Consider the following 19,356-nt stretch of genomic DNA (forward strand, 5'->3'; position numbering starts at 1 on the left):
CCCAGCAGAAACTATTTTGCCCTTATCTCTAATTTTGTTGTAGAGAGAGTATAAGCAATAATAGGAAGGAACAAGGGGTTTTGCTGGTTGAGATAAGGATAGCTATACAGGGCATTGACTCACATTGATTTCCTGTGCGTGGGTGTTACCTTCTAGGTTATTTCTTTTTGACCTAACCTTTTCTCTAGTTCCTGGTCCCCTTTTCCTATTGGCCTCAGTTGCTTTAAGGTATCTGCTTTAGTTTCTCTGCGTTAAGGGCAACAAATGCTAGCTAGTTTTTTAGGTGTCTTACCTATCCTCACCCCTCCCTTGTGTGCTCTCGCTTTTATCATGTGCTCATAGTCCAATCCCCTTGTTGTGTTTGCCCTTGATCTAATGTCCACATATGAGGGAGAACATACGATTTTTGGTCTTTTGGGCCAGGCTAACCTCACTCAGAATGATGTTCTCCAATTCCATCCATTTACCAGCGAATGATAACATTTCGTTCTTCTTCATGGCTGCATAAAACTCCATTGTGTATAGATACCACATTTTCTTAATCCATTCGTCAGTGCTGGGGCATCTTGGCTGTTTCCATAACTTGGCTATTGTGAATAGTGAGCTGGCAACATTTGAATAAAGTCTATAGATTGGGTGATAGTATTGTGTCAATGTTAATTTCCTGATTGGGTAATTAGCCTGGTCATATAGCAGAATATATTTTTAAGGAAATGCACTTTGAAGTATTTACAGGTAAAGGGGCATCCTATGTGCATCTTACTCTCCAGTGGGTCACAGAAAAATGTACGTGGAGAGTGAAGGACAAAGCAAATGTAATTAAATGCTAAAATTTGGAGTATTTTGAGAAAGGGCATCTGAGAGTTCATTTTAATAGTCTTGCAACTTTTCTGTTGTATGAAAGCATTTCAGAATCATGTGTCTAGGGCCACTGTGTGTGGTAGTGGGGAGCAGAGCTAGTGTGAAAAAATGGGGGAGGAGCTATGGGAGGTGTGGGAGCCCAAGCCCAGTATGGGGATTTTTTTTTTTAATGCAACATACAAACTTTATTTAACAAAAGTAACAGGTAAAGTCAAACAGGCACTTACATTAAGAGAAAAACTGTCTAGAAGAAATTTAACACCTTACAGTAACCTACTTGCAGTTGCATTTAACTGAGCTCTGTTGCTGTGCTCATGCACAGGTATGGATGAATGATTTGTACATTTTTCAAGTATTCACTGAATACTACCTTATATACACACACACATTAAATTTGAAAAAGATTTAATTGACGATCCCAGACATATTTGATTTTTGTTGTTCTTTTGGAAGAGGTCGTCTAAAGAGAAGAATATGTGGTTCTGGCTCATGAGTCATGTAATGAACCCAGCCCAAACTCTGCTGGACACCAAGTCTCCTCCACTCCCCTTTAGACATCAGATGAGTTTTGGGTGCAGATGAGTTTTGGGTACTTGTTTAGAAAGTTCTCTGGGTAACATGACATGCCAGTACTCGTAGTGCTAGTTGAAGTACTTGTCCGAGTAATAGATCTGCTTGTGGGCCAGTCTACCGGTGCGCAGACGGGGGGGAGAAAGAAGAGAAGCATGAAGAACGGGTGCAGTGGGCCACATGTCCTCCCTGGGCCAGGGAAATGACTTGACTGAGACCCCAGCATGGGGATTTGAGTAGAAGGATAACGATCTCTGAGTGAAGAGAGAAGAGGGTGAATAAATTGCATAAGAAAGATTCTTTGAAAATGATATCTTTCCACCACAAAGGATAGATAACCTTCAGGAAATGTGGGCACACACCAGGGACCTTATCAAGTGGGAATTTGTAAACTTTTACCTTAGCCAAGCAATGAAGAGAAAGGCTTCCTGGAGAAGCATCTCTAATTTGGACCTTGGAGAATGAAATATGTAGCCTGTGTGGCAGTATACATCTGTAATCCCAGCACTCAGAAGGCTGAGGCAGAAGGCTCTCCAGGCCAGAGTTGGCTTCAGAGCGAGACCTTGTCTCAAACAACAACAAAACAAAACAAAAACAAACAAAACCAAGAATTAGGTAGATGAATAGGAAGACCCAAAGCGTAGTCGGAAGATCCTGTGGATGTAACTGAGATCATGTGAATAAAAGACCAGTTGAACTTGAAGAATGTTGTGTGGACTCTGTCCTTCCAGGTGCCCTGGAGCCCAGGGTCAGTAGGTGGTATAATTTAAGCAACCAGCATACATGCCACATCACGGTAGACTGAGGTGAGATTTGGAGCTGATTCTTCCTCCAATCCTTGGGCAATGGCAGCAGAAAACTTCCTCAGTTGCAAGGGGTTTGGTTGGCAAGCACGCTGATTTGAGTTTAATTACTACAAAATGCTGCTTTGTCTAAAAGTAATCCGTAAATGGTTCTTACTGAAGGAACATACCAGAGGCCTTCTTCAGCCTCAGCAGCCTTATCTACGAGGTAACAGATGTGGATAGTTAGTCTTTTTTTCAAAGCATTTGATGTATAGTGTAGTGGTTGCAACTGTGTGCTCAGAGCTACACCATCCATATTTACCAACCACATCTGCTACCTCCAACTTTCTAACTTTGAGCAGGATACTCTTTTCTGTGCCGCTGTTTACTGTTGTCCATACTTGATGGGTTCTTGTAAAGATAAGACATAAAAAAAGTCTGGAGCTGTAAGTGCTCAAGAAACCTTAACTGTCTCTACCAATATATATGTTTCCATTCTTTCCTCTCCCTTCCTCTTCCCTCTCTTCTTCTTTTTTTTAAACAAGGTTTCACTACATAGTCCAGGCTGGCCTAAAACTTGTCTTCTTGCCAGCTCTTAAGTGCTAGAATTACAGGCATGTACCACCATGCCCAGCTGCTGGTTTTCTTTTTTTTAAAAAAGCTATAAGAAGAGTCCAACTCTGAATAATTTTTATCTGTAAAGTCCTTAGATACAAACAATACTTGTTAGCTTACTTGAGATCAGCAGAAAAGAGATTTCATTGAAGGCTGCTGGTGTGGTTCGCAGACTTACTGGGTAGGCTGTGGCTTCAATCTATGAAAGCAGGCAGCAGCCTAGACCATGGTCATGATTGTCACAAAACTAGTGATGACGACCCTGTGTTGTTTATGTTGCTGGCATCTTTAGCTACTGGAGTAGGAAGTGGACCCTGCCTCTTACCATGCCTCATCAGCAGGCAAAGATTCCTAAACTCATGATGAGAGTTCAGATGTCAGAGGCCAGGTGTCTCCCTAGTAGTGTATTATTTATTTGAGCTCCATATAGATGGTCCCTGATTGTTCTTAAAGGTTGCGTAATATTCCCAGGCTGGACCCTGGCTTATTCAGCAACTCTCTGGTGATGAACTTTTAGGGTGTTTGCTTTCTGAGCATACTTGTACATATAAATGTGCACAAATGTGGTATTTCTGTTGGATAGATTCTCAGAAATGGAAAAGTAGTAATTTAACTTTCAAGTTAACTTTTAAAAATATGGACTTCTAAAGACAGGTTTTTTTTTTTTTAATTATGGTAAATTGGGGATATGGACAGAAGATTGGGGGTGGGATGGGATGCCCTGCAGAAGCTGGCACTGCCCAAGCCAAGAGTCCTGGGCTGTCGGCAGTGATTCTGATTTTCTGCTGTGGTTTCACTGCTTTGGGGGTTTCTCAAATGTTGAAATTGATTATTCTGTAAAAATCCTATTCTCCACCTTTAAATATGAGAAACAAAAGTAAAAATGCCTGATTAAGTATAACATGTCAACATACTGCAGACCGCCAGTGTGCAGACTGCACAGCTAGGGTGACTGATGTTGGGGCATGAAGTGAGCCCCTTGCCTCTCTGTCTCTACTGGAATGTTTTGTAAATGTGGTACCAGTTAGGCAGTTGTAGTCAGGCATCAGTTTTGTTAAATGTTGAGGCACACATCTGTCTCTTTTTGTACATTATCCAGATGGTCACACTTGCCCTTGGTGGGCTCGGCTCAGGGTGTCATCACAGCTCATTGTGTGCCTATTACAGTTTTGGGTGCGTCTGCCAGCTTTTTGTACTTGTGATAAGGAAACACAAGCAGATGTCTATTGTTGCCTAGTGATTCAGGCATGAACTAACTGGACATGATGGAGCTGCATGTCTCCGTGTGACCTTGAGCAAGTCATCTAACCTTTGAGCCTCAGATCCCTGCTAACAGCGTTGGGATGTGGTAGATCACTTAGTGGTAGATCACTTGCCTAGTTTGTATGAAGCCCATGGTCCCAGCTCCACCAAAAAGAAGAAAAAAGGAAAAGAAAAAGAAGATAACAATGAAATTGCATGACTTAAATGAGTAAATACAAGTGTTTAGAACAGTATCTGACAAATAATTACCGCATGAGAATTTTCCATTGTTGGTCCTAATATTATCATTTTAACTATTCTACTATGAAACAAAATGTTTCTACCACTCTTGCAAGCCTTGGATCAATTAAACTAATGCATTCTGTGTAATTCTAACAATGGTGCATGGCCTCAAAGGGGTCCAGTACATAAACAGATGCATAGTCTTCCTGTGTGTGTGTTGCGGGGGGGTGGGTAGGTACAAATAGGCAAAATGTCTACAAAGACTCCTTTGGGGTCAGTAATGAAAGAAAGATTAGCAAACACTGATTTAACTAAAGATTGTCCTAAGATCAAACAGTAGTCTACTAAAAACCTGTTCTCATTTGCTGCCACTTATCTGTGGAAACCAAGATTTTTTTTCACTTTTCTGAAAATCGAAACAAAATTAAAAAATAAATCACTAGATCATGTGTCTAATACAGGACAGTTCTCAGCTGTAATGAAGACTTTCAGCAAAGCACTTTTGTTCTTCGCGTTATCTGATTTTTATGTTGAGCTTTATGTGAGATTTTGCTTATAACAAAAAATTTTCCTCGCTGAGAGTTTGAGCAGTCTCTAGGTGCAAAGTGGCCAGTGCTGAGAGCCTCACCTGGCCAGATGGCTGGTCTGACACCAGGCTCTGGGAAAGCCTGCTATGGTCTGGGCGGTGGGTCACCCTGGCTCTGGTAGAGATGGCTAGCTCAGCAGGGCAGAGCCGGGTGCCCTGCCCCCCCTGCCAAGCAAGGAAGGAGTAGAGGTGGCAGATGTAGAGATGTTTTGTAGGACTGCCTTGCAGGCATCCTCAGAAAGGGTCCCCGCAAGAAGAGACAAAGATCCTCTTTATTGCTGCAAAGGTGGGTGAGAGACTGAAGCCCCAGATGGCCGACAAGCTTGAAAACCAAATCAAGTTGACCAACAACCTTCGGCTACAGTCACGTGGCATCTCCACTACTCCTGAATTTCCTGCTTGGGGTTTTATTAGCTTTTAGTGAAAGGAGACATTGTGAAGAAACTCAGATTAGAATTCAAGTTATGAAACAGCTGAGTAAGTGAGAAAGTGGGATGTGGGAGCCAGCAAACTGCTGAGAATATCACACAGCCATTGCTCACCAAGGCTAGAACCCAAACACCACTGCCTGTGTACTGAAGTCAGTGAGTAGGGCAAGGGGTGCAGAGCAGAGGAGGTGGTGGTGGCTCCCTTGGTCCTAGTCTCTGTGACCTGGAGGGTCCTCTGATTGGGAAAGAATTTCCCACAGGCAGGAGCTGGGTTGAGGCCCGGTCAGCCTCCCACAAACATACTAATGAACAACCCACACTTGGCCGTGACTTTGCCAATTGGAAACAGCTTTGGGGCTCCTGAATGAATGGGGAGCCTAATGCAGACCTGACGTGGGTTTCGCCAGCTTAGGGGGAATAATGAAAATGAGGTGAGGAGGGTCCATATAAGTGAGCACTTTAAGGTGGCTTACCAGAGGTGACATAAACCCCATCTTTTAGCCCTGTAAAGAAAGCAGGTTGTTTTTTTGGGAGGGGAGGAGGGTAGGAAGGGACATAGAGAAGAGGAGGGAGGTTGCTTTTTGGTACATCAGAAGATTGATTTGAGAGTTTGCAATTATCCCAGACTCTGAGGCTCCACCCAGCCTTCCTGTCGCTTCTGCCAGTGCCAGGGTGCTGCCTGTCTTACCACCTGTGCTGAGAGGGTGTCCCCAATGTGCCTGGTGGCTGAAGATGGAGTAAGTAGAAAAAGAGCTAAATTAGATTCCCAAGGATGAAACTGCAATTCAATCCCTGCCCCGACTTGGGATAGTGACCTCAGTATGCACGTTAACCATTTTGTCCTCTGTTTTGTCTATAAAATGGCAATCTGCTGGTCTTCTTTAAAAAATGAATGTGAAAGAGACAATAAAATAAAATCCCAGTTCTCCTGAGTTCTAGCAGCCAGAAACTGGGGGCCATTAACAGTTTTGTTTGTCTCATGTTTATGAGACAGGGTAAAATAACAGATATCTAAACCAACACCAGGGACTCTTTTAAGAGCTCAAATTCTAGGGCAACAGTTCTTAGCTCTGACTGCACATTAGCATCGACTGGGAGCTTCTGCAAAATACCAGTCCCCAAACTCCACCCCAGACCAATTAAATCATAATCTCTGGGAAGGAGGGCCAAACATCTGTGTGTTTTTAAAAGCTTCCCTGAGTGATTCCAATGGGCAGCCACGGGTGGGAACTGTTGTTTGGGGTCTACCAGTTGGATATGAAGATTCAGGCTCATTTCCAGCAATATTATGCAAGATAATTTTTTTCTTCATATCTTAAATGTGTATCTTATTTGTTTAGCTATATTTCACAAACCAGAAATTCACCCATTTATTAAGGTGCACAGTTCAGTGGTTTTAGTATATTCAAAGAGTTGGGTAACCGTCACCACTGTCTAATTCCAGAACATTTTCATTACCCTGCAAAGAAACCCATATTCAATAGTAGCCACTCCTGTATCTCCTCCCTCCGATCCCTGACAACCATGAATCTAGTTTCTGTTTCTGTGGAGTTGCCTGTTTTGGATACTTTGTATAAATGGAATCATACAACGTGTGGCCTTTTGTGATTGGCTTCTTTCACTTAGCATAATACTTTCAAGGCTTATTCATACTATAGTGTGAATCAGTACACATTCCTTTTAATGACTGGATAATATTCCATTGCACATATACTACATTTTGTTTATCCATTTATCAGTTGATAGACATTTGGTTTGTTGCCACTTTTGGGCTATTATGAACAGTGTGGCCTTGAGCATTCATGTATAAGGTTCCTGTCATTTTGGGTACATACCTAGAGGTGGGATTACTGTGTCATATAATAATTAACCTTTTGAGGAACTACCACCCTGTTCCAAAGCGGATGCACCATTTTGCATTGCCACCAGTCATGTATGAGGGTTCCAGTTCCTCTACATCCTCCCCTGTACTTGTTACTGCCTGTCCTTTGGATTATATCTATCCTGGTTGGTGTGAAGTGGTACATCATTGCAGTATTTGAACACTTTATTATGTGCTTACTGATCATTGGTATGTCTTCTTTTATTTATTGTTTTGATGGGGCTGGGGTTTGAACTCAGGGCTTTGTGCTTGCAAAATAGTCATTCTCTTGCTTAAGCCACACCTCCAATCCATTTTGCTCTGGTTATTTTGGAGATAGGGTCTTGCAAACTATTTGCCTGGGGTGGCCTCAAACCTCCATCCTCCCGATCTCAGCCTTCCAAGTAGCTGGGATTACAGGGGTGAGTCAACAGTGCCCGGCTTGGTATGTCTTTAAGAGAAACGTATATTCAGATTTTTGACCTTTTAAAATTGGGCCGTGTTTTTGTCAGTGGGTTGTAAGAGTGTTTGGTGTCCTTTGGGCTCTGGATGTTTATCAGATGTATGATTTACAAATACTCTTCCCTTCTGTGCATGGTCTTTTTACTTTTCTTTTGAAGCACAAAAGCTTTTAATTTTGATGAAGTCCAATTTATCTAATTTTGCTGTTATCCTTTATGCTTCAGGTATCCTATCTAAGGAACCATTGCAGAATCCTAAGTCATGAAAAATTATGTCTGATTTCCTCTAAGAGTTTTAAATTTTTAGTTCTTACACTTTAGGTCTTTAAATTAATTTCTGTGTAGAGTGTGAAGTAGGTTTCATCACCTCTAAGAGGTAAGGGGTGTCCACCTTCATTCTATGCGGGGTGATGTAACAGAAGAGCAGGCTGTGGGACTCGGAACTCCGGCGCCATACTGCAGTTGTGAGGCACTCTAGGTACCAGGAGGTTTCAGCGGAGGGACAAACACGGGCCTTGAGGGCCTAGAGAAACCTAAAGTGCCTTCTAACTCTCATGGAGGTTAGAGCACATTCTCTGTAGTTTAAGTGGTCACTGAATTTTAATAGCATTTCTAATATTGGAAAGCTACAACTTTTCTCCAAGGTATTGTGTGTACTGTGTACCCCGTTAGTGAATATGACCAGAACTGCATATCCCTATCACAGATGAAATGCCAACTCCGTGTCATATGTTTAAATATCTTAATTCTTGGGTTGATAAGTGGCCAGAGTAATTGAAATCCAAGTTTAGCTTACAGATGCATCAGACTAAAAACTAAATGGAAAATGTAATAGTGAGAGAAAATAAATTCCAAATGGATTAAAAAGTTAGAAGGTTAAAAAAAATTAAAAGATACTTATAAACGTTTTGAAAAAGATGCTAAAGCATCCCATACAGCCAGAACAATTGGTAATGATGTGACAGCAGATCAAAGGAATATGAGGGCTGGCAGAGTGGCAGAGTGGCTCAGGTGGTAAGAGCACCTGTCTAACAAGTGTGAGGCCCTGAGTTCAAACCCCAGTGCCACCAAAAAATCAAACAAACAAAGGAGCATGGGAGACAACTCATAGGCTCAGGCATATACAGAAGAAGAGGTGGCTTGGGTCCCTCCCTCTCTTATGCCACACTCAAATGCACATCGACTGGATTAGAGGGTTTTTTTTTCCTTTTCTTTCTTTTTTGTGGTACTGTGATTTGAATCAGAGCCTCACACCTGCTAGGCTGGTACTCTACCACTTGAGCCACTCCACAACCCCTGTTTTGTGTTGGACTTTTTCGAGATAAGGTACTCAAACTGTTTCCCTTGGCTGGCTTGGAACCATAGTCCTCCTGATCTCTGCTTCCTGAGTAATTAGGATTACAGTTGTGAGCCACTGGCTTTTAGCTGGATTAGAGTTTTTATATCATCATTCTTTTTTACGCTTTTGTGTGTGGGTGTGTGTGTGTGTGTGTGTGTGGTACTGAGGTTTGAACTCAGGGCTTTGCGCTTGCAAAGCAGGTGCTCTACCACTTGAGCCACACCTCCAGTCCATTTTGCTATGGTTATTTTGGAGGTGGGGTCTCATGAAGTATTTGTCTGGGCTGGCCTTGAGCCTCTGTGCTCCCGATCTCAGTCTCCCAAGTAGCTAGGATTACAGGCGTGAGCCACTGGCAGTTGAATTTTTACACTTACAGAGGAGTGCATGCTGATGATAGCAAGACATTCATTATGAGTAAAGTTCTCCCTTGACTTCTCTCTGCCCAGCGCCACTCCACACTGTTAACTATTCAGCCAGAACTTCTGGTTCATTTGAAAAATGTACATGTACTATGACTGTATATTATTTTGTGTATTTTTAAAACAAAGAGGTTTATATTATTCAGATTTGACAAGATGCCCCTTCCCTCCCCTTACTAGGACACTGAGAGACACCTTTGGAGCGACTTCATTCTTCTCAGCTGCATTCACAGTAGGCTGCACCTTGTGACAATTCTCATGTTGATTAATATAAAAAATGAAGTCCTTTCTACATTTCTGTGTGCCTACAACCTAGCAGAGAGTCCTAATAGAATCAGACTTCCTCAGTCTAATGATACATGTGCATTTCAGATTTTAATAAAGTCTTTTAAAGAATGCCACCCGAAAAAGCCTTTCTGAAATTAATTTCCGTGAACAGTATGCCAGTGGTTTTTCCATTCCATCACTGATTTTCTAAAATGTAATTTACGGCTGGTGTGGTGGCTTAAGTGGTAGAGTGCCTGCCTAGCAAGTGAGGCCCTGAGTTCAAACTCTAGTACCAACAAAAAAAGAAGCCAAAAGTGTTTTAAAATGTAAATTAACCCAGTGAGCAGAAATTATATCTCATTTTTTGGGTTTTCTAACTATTATAAATGATCAGAAAAACAAATTTGTAAGGGTATTACTTAGTTGTCTTTTTTTTTTTTTTCTTTGTTCTGTGTGTAGAAAACTATTAGGAGAACTTCATTTTCCAAATTTTCTTAATGTTTCAGATTGTTTTCAAATAATGTATATATATTATCGTAATAAACATTTTTTAAAAAAGAAAATCACACAAGGCCTACCTGTAGGGTAGTTTACTGTTGCTATTTCTCAGTGCAGATCAGGACTAGCGCTGAAGTTAGCAGGGCCTCAGCGGCTGGTTGAATACCCAGATGATGGCTCGGTGTGCTGTGGATTGTTCACACTTGCACTCAGAGACAGGCGTCAGTAGTGCTTCTCAGCCCACATCCTTTCTCATTTATTCATATTAATATCCAAGTGGTTCTCTCCACTCTGGTACGTTTTTTAAACTGTGGACATTATATAAAAATTAAATGTTATCACTTTATTTGGATCTAGGAATTAATAAGTCAGTGATTGAACTATCATCGACTCTGATGCTTCCCTCAGGGCCCTATTACCAGGAATTGACTGGCAGTCCATTTCTTTGTATGATGTCTACCTGTTACTCATGCTCAACCATTATTACTCACAAAAAAAGAGACAGTTCCAGGTGGAGGCCCTGAGGGCTATTAGCTCTCTCTTGATCGGCTTCTATATCCTGCCTTGAGGGGCTTGGGGCAGAAGCCCGTGGCAAATGAGGGCATGTGGCCCAAAGACAGTGTCATGACTTGTCTACCGTATGGGCCAGTCAGTGGAAGTTCTTCCACTCAAAAGGTGGCCCTTTTGTCACCAAAGGCTTTTTCATTGGTTCTTGACTAGACAGATGCTGCACTTCTCCTTGGCTCTGTGGGGCTGTGTGTCCATGGGTTAGTGGTTTTATGCTTTTATAATTTTATATTTTATTTGTTTTATATTCATATTATATATTTTATCTTATAATTTTAGGAGGAGAAAATTAATACTAGGAAACAAAATTCTAGGTAACATTTTTCTCTAGTTAAAAAAAACCGAGACAATCCAGTCTTCAAAGGATTTGTTTTGAGGACAATATACATTAAGTTTTGGCTTCTGAACATGACTGTTGACCCCTTCCTCCAGGTGAGAAATGTGCCTCTGAGCAGTGAGTGTAAGAGACTGTGATATTCTATCACCAAAAGCATCTGGGCTACATTTACTCCTCAGACACATGTAAGCAGCATCCCATTGATGCAGAAACAAAGATGGATTTCCATGCATATTTTCGTAATTAAATTTAGTATTCCTTTGTAATTGATGAAGAAGCAAATATTTCAAGCTTGTCATCTATGTCTTCTATAAATCTTATAGAGAAAACTGATACTTGATTGTCACATGACTTTAATTGCAAGGGACCATCTGCTATGTGCGCAACACAGTAGTTCCCTCTCAGCTCCCAGGTCTCTGCTTACATGTCGCTTCCTCAACAGAATGTTCCCATTCCCTACTGGTCCCTCCTCCTTTCTTTCTCATTGCACCCTTAAGCTCCCATAGCTTTGTGTGATAGCATTTGCCTGCTATCTCCCATCAACCCCAAGAACAAAATCTGTGTGTATGCTCCACACCATATACAAAATGTTCATCCTGGTGTCTTGCTTATGGTCAGCTGTGACTAAATGTTGAGTGGATGGATGAGGGTATGGGGGATGGATGCACACATGGACAGATGGAATGGGGCTTTCACTGAATGAACACTTGAGCACTATGACATGCTAGGCACCCTTTAGAGCTGACCCTCTATCAGTGAAAAACATTCTAGCTCTTGAGTTGCTTACCTTGTAGGGGAAGAGTGACATTGAGCCCTTATACACTGTCAGGAGGCAGTGAGTGCTCAGAAGAAGACAAGGCAGAGGAAGACTGTTGGAGAGCAGAGGCAAAGATGCAGCTGGGCATCCCTTGGGGGTTGGGAAGGCCTTAAGGAGAAATCGATGTTTGAGCTGAGATCTAAAAGAAGTCAGGGAAGGAGCCATATCCAATTTATGGCTGAAAAGCCAAATTCTTACCATTCCATGTTTTCAGAGTGACTTCTAGTTGTGTGTTGATCTTGCCGCACCAGTGCAGTTTTAGTTTGGCCACACATGTAAAGCTGAATAGAAGGTTCAGTGAATGATGGCCTCTGGAATGAGAGCAACTGCCTTTTTTTGGGGGGAAGGGACATTTCAAAAGAAGAAAAAGTTTATTGGCCACATTTTTTTTATATCTTCAGATCATTTTTTATCTTGAGGAAGCCAGTAAGAACAAGGTTGCTTTTCAAAATATTCAGGGCTTGGCAGGTGCAGCCCATTCCTGTGTCTTTGACTTTTCCTTTTCTTCCCCATCTGCTGTAGAATATTACAGAAATCATTGGACAACAGAGTTACATAGTTCTTTTAATCTGGAACGTGTCACATTAAAACACCCTGTTACGCGTTTCCTCCAAGTGGGACAGATCAGTGCTGTGTATGTAGTCAGGTAGCAAGGAAATCATTTCTGATCACCAGGAGGGCCCTCAGGACCAGCTGGCCTGTCAGTCAGGAAAGCAAATGAGGTCTTTTGAGGAGCTTGAGCTCCTTAAGCTTTACCCCAAGAGAAAGGTTATTGGGGTCTCCAGTGCAGAGACCATAAGGACATGAAAGCCCAAGTGACCTCTCCACCTTCCTATGTCTGAAGCTGCAAACATAGTCATGCCCAAGGCTACTGGCACCTGGCCTCTTTGGGTACTTGTGGGAGGTAGAAAGGCTTTGCTGATAAGCTGCTGCTTTTCCTACAATGTGCCCATCACTTATGCTCCTAAGAGGTGCTGCTTGAACCCTCAATGTCCTGAGGAGCCTCTTGGGTCAGAGGAAGGACTAGAAACTATAGAGAAGATGTTTGGGGGCTTTAACCCTGCTAAAATGCCAGGACAGTAATATTCAAAGTGTGGTCTGCAAACTCCTGCTTCTGAATCATCACAGATGCTTGTTGAAATGCAGATTCCCAGGGACCAGAAGGTACAGCATGGGGACAAAAGGACTGACTTCCAGGGCTGACATGAGGGTGTACCCAGGCAATTGAAGCAATGCTCCACAGAGCATTCCCACAACCTATGCTGCATTCCCACATTCTGAGATGGTTTTTCCCTCAGAAAAGTATCTTACAGCCCATTTCCAGAGAGTCTAACATAGCAGTACTGCCAACTGGGTGGAATCTTATGATCAGAAGACTTCCAAATTCTTTGTGTTCCAAATTCTTTGTGTTCCGCGGGGAAGAGTCCATTGCAGAACACGTGGGTGTAAATGGAATTTATTAAAAGTTAAGGAAGGAAGCAGGGCTCTGGTGGCTCATGCCTGTAATCCTAGCTACTAAGGAGACAGAGATCAGGAGGATCTTGGTTTGAAGCCAGAGCAGGCAAAGAGTTTGTGAGACTATTTGCCAAAAAAAAAAAACCATCACAAAAAAGGATTGGTGGCATGGCACAGGGTGTAGACCCTGAGTTCAAACCCCAGTACCACAAAAAAAAAAAAAAGCGGGAGGGAAGGGAAATACAAAAGGGAGCATGGTGGCACAGGTGGAATCTGGAGGCAGAGAGCGTGCTTCTGTTCTCTAGGTGCTTTTAAAACTAACACTGATCTATAGGAAGGGAAGAACCAAGTGGTTCCCATCCAATAATCAGTGGGTGGGGAGGGGCATGGGTGGCCCCCAGGCCAGGTGAGCACGGTCCAAGTATCTCTGGGCCACGGCATGGTCAATCTGAAGTGTGATGTGGAGTTTCTATGAATCCCAAACTATCCCTAATTTTAGCTTGCCTCAGCAGTTCTAGGTTGGTTCCAGATAAGAAGGTCAGAATATCAGCAAATTAGGAAACTGTTTACCACTTTTCTTTCAGGGATCCCCATTTGAGAGTTGAACATCTCCTGGTGAAATTTAAGGCAGTCAGATCTCCATGTATTTAAAATTCTAGAGACGGGGGAACCAGACATAATCCTTACAAGGTCACGGTTGATTCAACAGTACTTCAGTCCCAGGCTAGTATCAGACCCCATGGGGACATTCCTAGCTATATGACCATTACTGGCTCCATGTAGTGCCCCAGTTCTGCCTCTCCCCTTTCTCTGAGAGGCCCCCCTCCTGCCTGCCCCCTTCTCTATGAGGATGCACCAGAGCATCCTCATCCCCATGCTAGCTCCTGCCCAGCCCAAATGCAGTCCTGATTGGGCTGTTCTACAGTTTCTGTCCTTGGCAGGCATCTCCAGTGGTATATTAGGGTCACTGATAGGTAGGAAAGACTTTTAGCAAACAAGTTCATAAGATTATGAAGGGGGACTGGGGTTTGCATTGGCATAGTAGCCAAGACAATAAAGATTGTAAAAGAACAAGTAAAATGATTGCTGTTCAGAGATAGTCAAATGAACACCCACCATAAACAGTGTAGCATAGCCAAGGCTCATCCAGAGGAGGAAGTTTTCACAAGACTGTTGCAGGATGGTCAGATGACAGTATGGACAGCTAGGTTCATCCAGGTTGTTCCCAACACTTTGTTAGGGACTCCTCCTTCTATGGGGGATGACAAACAAGAATAACACCACTCCTGGAGTGCTGGCCACATGTCAGGCATCATTCTTCAGATGTACTTCAACTAATTGAATCCTAACAACAGCCTTGTGAGATGGTGACTCCTATCAGTATCACCTCATTTTCTCCAGGTACAAGGAGGGAATCTCAAGTGCAACCAATCGAGTGAATTGCCCAAGGGTCACATTGCTAATGAGCAGTAGGACCCAGGCAGCTCCTGCACCTGCGACATAGCAAGGTGACTCTGTTCCCCAGAGACATCTTCAGTCTTGGACCTCTGGAACAGAAGTAGGGATTCAGGGAACACTGCTGAAGAAGCCCTCATCTCTAGGGCAGTGTTTGGTGTTCAAGCAAACCACATTGCCCCGACTCTGTGAATTTAGATATCCAGGGATCGAGTGCTTCATTATTTACTGAGTTTCAAACATAAATAGCCCCCTTACTGACTAATTTAAGAATCTATTTCCCTGTCTGAACCACTGAGATGGAGTGTAGGAACAGTTACTTACATCAGTTCTGTGAGTTGAAAGGCGTGTGTGTGACTCTGCTGCTAAAGTCTATAACTTTAGGTAAGAGACTGTAACCTCATGGTCCTCATTTGTGTAAAATAAAACCAGGTAAGTATTAGTGACCTCAGCAGGTCGTCGTGAGGATTAAATGAGGCAGTACTCAGGAAGGGTTTCCCTCCTTCCTAGGAGGAGCAAGAGGCTGAGTAGGGTTTCACAAAATGTGATGGACGACAGAACCTGCTCTGTATGGTCGCTTACCTTGTTATTTAGGCAGGAGGGTTGTCTGAAAACACGAACATTTAAAGCATAATTCCAAGTCACGAAAGGGGAGAAGCCACATAGTTGTGCCCATCAGATGGGTGCTGTGTCACAGCAGGCGTGACTTGTGCCCACTGGTCCAACCCCTAATTAATTGTCTTGAGAAATCGGGAGGAAAAGCATTGCTGGGCTAGAATCTCTGCATGGTGACAGCAGCTCTTCTCAGATGGGCTGCAGCCACCCTTTACAGAGCCATGTTGTACAGGGCTAAGAGTGGGACTGCATTTAAATCCTAGCCCCACCACTTACCGGCTGGCATGGCCTTGAACTGGCTACCTATCCTGTCTGGATGGCTGGGCTGCCTACCTCCTAAGCTTGCTTGTGAGATTCAGTGACTTAGTCCCTGTAAAACGCTGGGCACTGGGCCTAGCTCATAGGAAGCACCAATAATTATCATTATGGCTGCTGTTACTGTCAAGACCACTCTCAGTGTAGCCCTAGGAAGCAATCATATGTTCGATCCATGGGTTGGAGGAAGGCAGACTCATCACAGCTTGGGGTAGATGGGGTTTTTTAGAGGAGATGTTTTTTGAATTATACCTGAAAAGTAAAAGGAAGAAGAGCATCCAGGCAGGGGAACAGCAAAAGTAAAAGCTTAGAGGCAGGAAAGTGCAGGCCACATTAAGTGATTGTAAACACATGTAGTCTTTTATGACTACTGAAGGTTGTTCCTGGTCCAGTGAGATTTGGGCCTTGGTAGCCATCAGCATCTTCAGTCCCTGAGAAAGGGTGAGGTCACTCCCAGGTTGGGCCAGCCTTCTGCAGCACAGAGACAGTGTACTGAGCAAGGCCACTGTCAGAAGACCCTCCTGTGTCATCAGAGGAGTTGGAAGTGGACTGGCTTTGAGATCCACTCCCAGGATTAGAACAGGATAAAGACTTCTTGGCCAGCTGAAGAGAATCTGTCTGAATGGAAGAAGTCAGTGGGTGGGGATGTGTGTAGGAGGGTGTGCAGCACTGAAGCTGGGGAAATGGGGCCACTCAAGGGGAGGCTCAGCCCACAAGATGCTTAAAGGGACCAACGAAGAGAAGGAGAGAAGTTTCCCTATAGGCTGGGGTCAGAGCACAGCTTTGGGGTAGTGCTGTGAATGGACCCCATTCCTTTGTGGACTGGAGCAGCAGAGCCAGTAGTTACCGAACTTCCAAATGTTGCACTTGGGAGTAGCTAATGTTAAGTTGTGGAATTTTCTAGCAGTCCTCATCACAGATAATCAGACAAATCCCCACAAACCAAGATAACGCCACTCTTTCCACATGGAATGGTACCTTTCTGATTGTCTCTCAGATGAAGAATAACCCTAAAATAGCCTTTGAGGAATCCCATGCCCTGATGTTTATTTGGAAGGTAAGGTCACTGTATTTATGTATTACCCACAAATATTTGGATGAGTGTTTGAGTGCTTAAGGATTTGCCACTTCCGGCTGATAGCGTTAGATCCTTTGGAAGTGTCCTGTGTCATAATATGCCAACATATTTAGAATTTTAAAGCCATGGAAATAAACAGGTGCTAAGTGCAGCTAAAAATAACTACCCCAGGAAGTGAAATAGGTGGTGCCAAGGCAGTAAGGTGGGCACCTCCATGATGTAGGGGAGGTCAAGACGGTGGGCAGAAAGCCAAGGAAAGAAAACCTGCCCTTGCCCTCCTGGCACCCTGGATTGGGTTGACTTTTCTCAGATTGCTTTCTGTTGTGCCAGCCTGTTTGTATAATTTCAGCTGAAGTGTCCTGCAACTCCGGCCCACTACCCCCATCTTACACAGCTTTTCTGCCCAGATTTCCAAAGTAAAGACTGGAAGGGGGGCTCCACTGTGTGTAGAGGGACAGTTGGAGGCCCCCTCTTGCCCTGGTTTATTGTTCCCACTGCTGTCCTCACCATTGGACACCCCTGACTTAGCCCCTGAGGACCTGGGGTGATGAAAGGTGTGAAGTATGGTGAGGGAGTGCTTTGCCTTTGCAGCCGGTCTGGTTGCAAGGAGCTCAGGCATTCCAGCCCCATTAATCCTCCTCCTCCTCCCGTGAAGAGCCTCGGCACATCCTCCATGCCCCGCTGCACTTCCTGAGCAGTGAAAGATGGTGGCTGTCAGCATGTAAAGGATAATGGGTGGCAAGTGGGGTAAACATAGCTTGTTACTACCAGATTCGATTACGGGTGCTGCTCGAAGACAAATGGCCGGGGAAGGGGGTTCTCTGCCCCTTGAGGGCAGGGGCAGTCTTAGTAACCAGAAACAGGGTCCTGTGAAGAGGAGTTAAAAATGTTGTGAAATAGTCTCACATATCCCATGTTGGGAGACAGGGTTAATTTTGTTTTCTCAGGCTTTAATTATTCATTGATACTTTTGGGGGTCTTCATTTGACCCTGAGAGTAACCAAAACTACACATAAGATGAGTATTTAGAAGACACAGTAAAAACCATCCATGGTGATATAAGTTAGAATAGAGGTTACCTTGTGGGCAGAAGAATGTTGACTGGGAGGGTACATTCAAGAACCTTCTAGAGTGGATTCTAGAATGCGCCATATCTTGACGTAATAGTGGCAACATGAGTTTATATATGTGTAGAAGTTGAGCTGTAAGTTTAAAATGTGTACACTTTATGTCATCTCTCGATAAAAAATAAAAATAAAGATAAACTTGCATAAAGGAGATCTGTGAACAGAAACAACCCAGAAGCATTTGAATAACTTAGCTGTTGCCATTGTTGGAATTTGTTATTTCATGGTCCTAGGTTCTCAAAACCTGATTTGGTTCAGTCCAGTTTTAAAATACAGCCACCTACGGAGAAATAAAATAATGGCGTCTCTTCCTATTTTGACCGCCTAGAGAATAATGCGAAAGTACTCTAAACCAGAGTCTCACTGTTGCTCTAGTATTGAATGAGATTGTTAACTGGTACTCTTTGTCACTGCTGCCGCCATGACTAAATTGTACAGCTCTTCAGGAGCTCTAGGAACCACAGATCCTCACCAGGGCAGAGTCTTGTACCTCCGTCATTGCGCCAACAAACATTTCCCACACCACCCAACTTCTCATACAGTTGGGCGGGCTCCAGGGTGCAGAGGCCCCCTCTGGCTTGGCAGGACTGTTTGGCTTGAGCCTCTGCTGGTTCTCAGGGCAGGAGCGTGGTCACATAGGCCAACAGTGTACCCACGTTGAAGCAGCTGTGGTGAACATCTGGCTCTGATTATCTGGCTGGGAATGGCTGGGGGTGGGAGCACGGTGATTTATAGATTGCTCCTTTGGCTGTAAATCCCATCTGTAATTGTGACTTCTCTGTCCCTAATTGTTTGCAGAGAAGAGAGGAGCTCAATGGCCTACAATCCCTGGCAGAGCCCAGGGCTGCTGGGGTGGGGAGGTGAGGTTTGTTGCTAGGACACCACCGTCTTTGTTTTGGTCCCCACTCAGCAGTGTTTTTAAGGCCCTGTATACATTTCTCTGTATTGTTAATGTAATTTGTTCAGGCAGTGAACAGCCAAGTTCAGCTGAAGGAATCCGATACTCATAACAGAAACACCAGAGGCCAGGTTTTTGTGGTCAAATTAGGGTTTTGAGGCCTCAGAAGAGAATGAAATGTTGAGCTATGTAAAGGGGACAATCTCTCTTTCTCTTCTTGTGCTAATGCTGGCCTGGGTTCAGCTTCCTCGAGGAGCTTGGCTTTGGGGGCACCGAGTCCACCACATTCAGAGTTGTGTTAGGTGGGGACCAGGGCCGCCCTTCTGAGAAAGGGAATGCAGATTTTATTGAAAAGGGATGAAAGGAGGCTCACAGAGTCTGGGTTCTGCCAGCCGGGCCTCTCCTGCACCCTGGCTCCAGGCACCTTTATCTGCCCCTCCTCCACCCTGGAATGACTTGACTGGTGCGAAAATAATAGTTGGGATCTGTTGGGAAGGTATGTGACTGTGCAAAATGC

General features: G+C 43.7%; 1 protein-coding gene and 1 pseudogene across 1 annotated transcript in view; one reads left to right on the plus strand and one right to left on the minus strand.

Moving 5' to 3' along the window:
* Tcf7l1 (transcription factor 7 like 1) overlaps positions 1-19,356 on the plus strand; it is a 150,432-nt gene that overhangs the window by 50,154 nt on the left and 80,922 nt on the right. The window lies entirely within an intron of this gene.
* Positions 1,267-18,440, minus strand: LOC109686170 (cyclin-dependent kinases regulatory subunit 2 pseudogene; annotated as a pseudogene).

This window comes from Castor canadensis, chromosome 12 (assembly GCF_047511655.1).
Source record: "Castor canadensis chromosome 12, mCasCan1.hap1v2, whole genome shotgun sequence".
NCBI classification, from domain to species: Eukaryota; Metazoa; Chordata; class Mammalia; order Rodentia; family Castoridae; genus Castor; species Castor canadensis.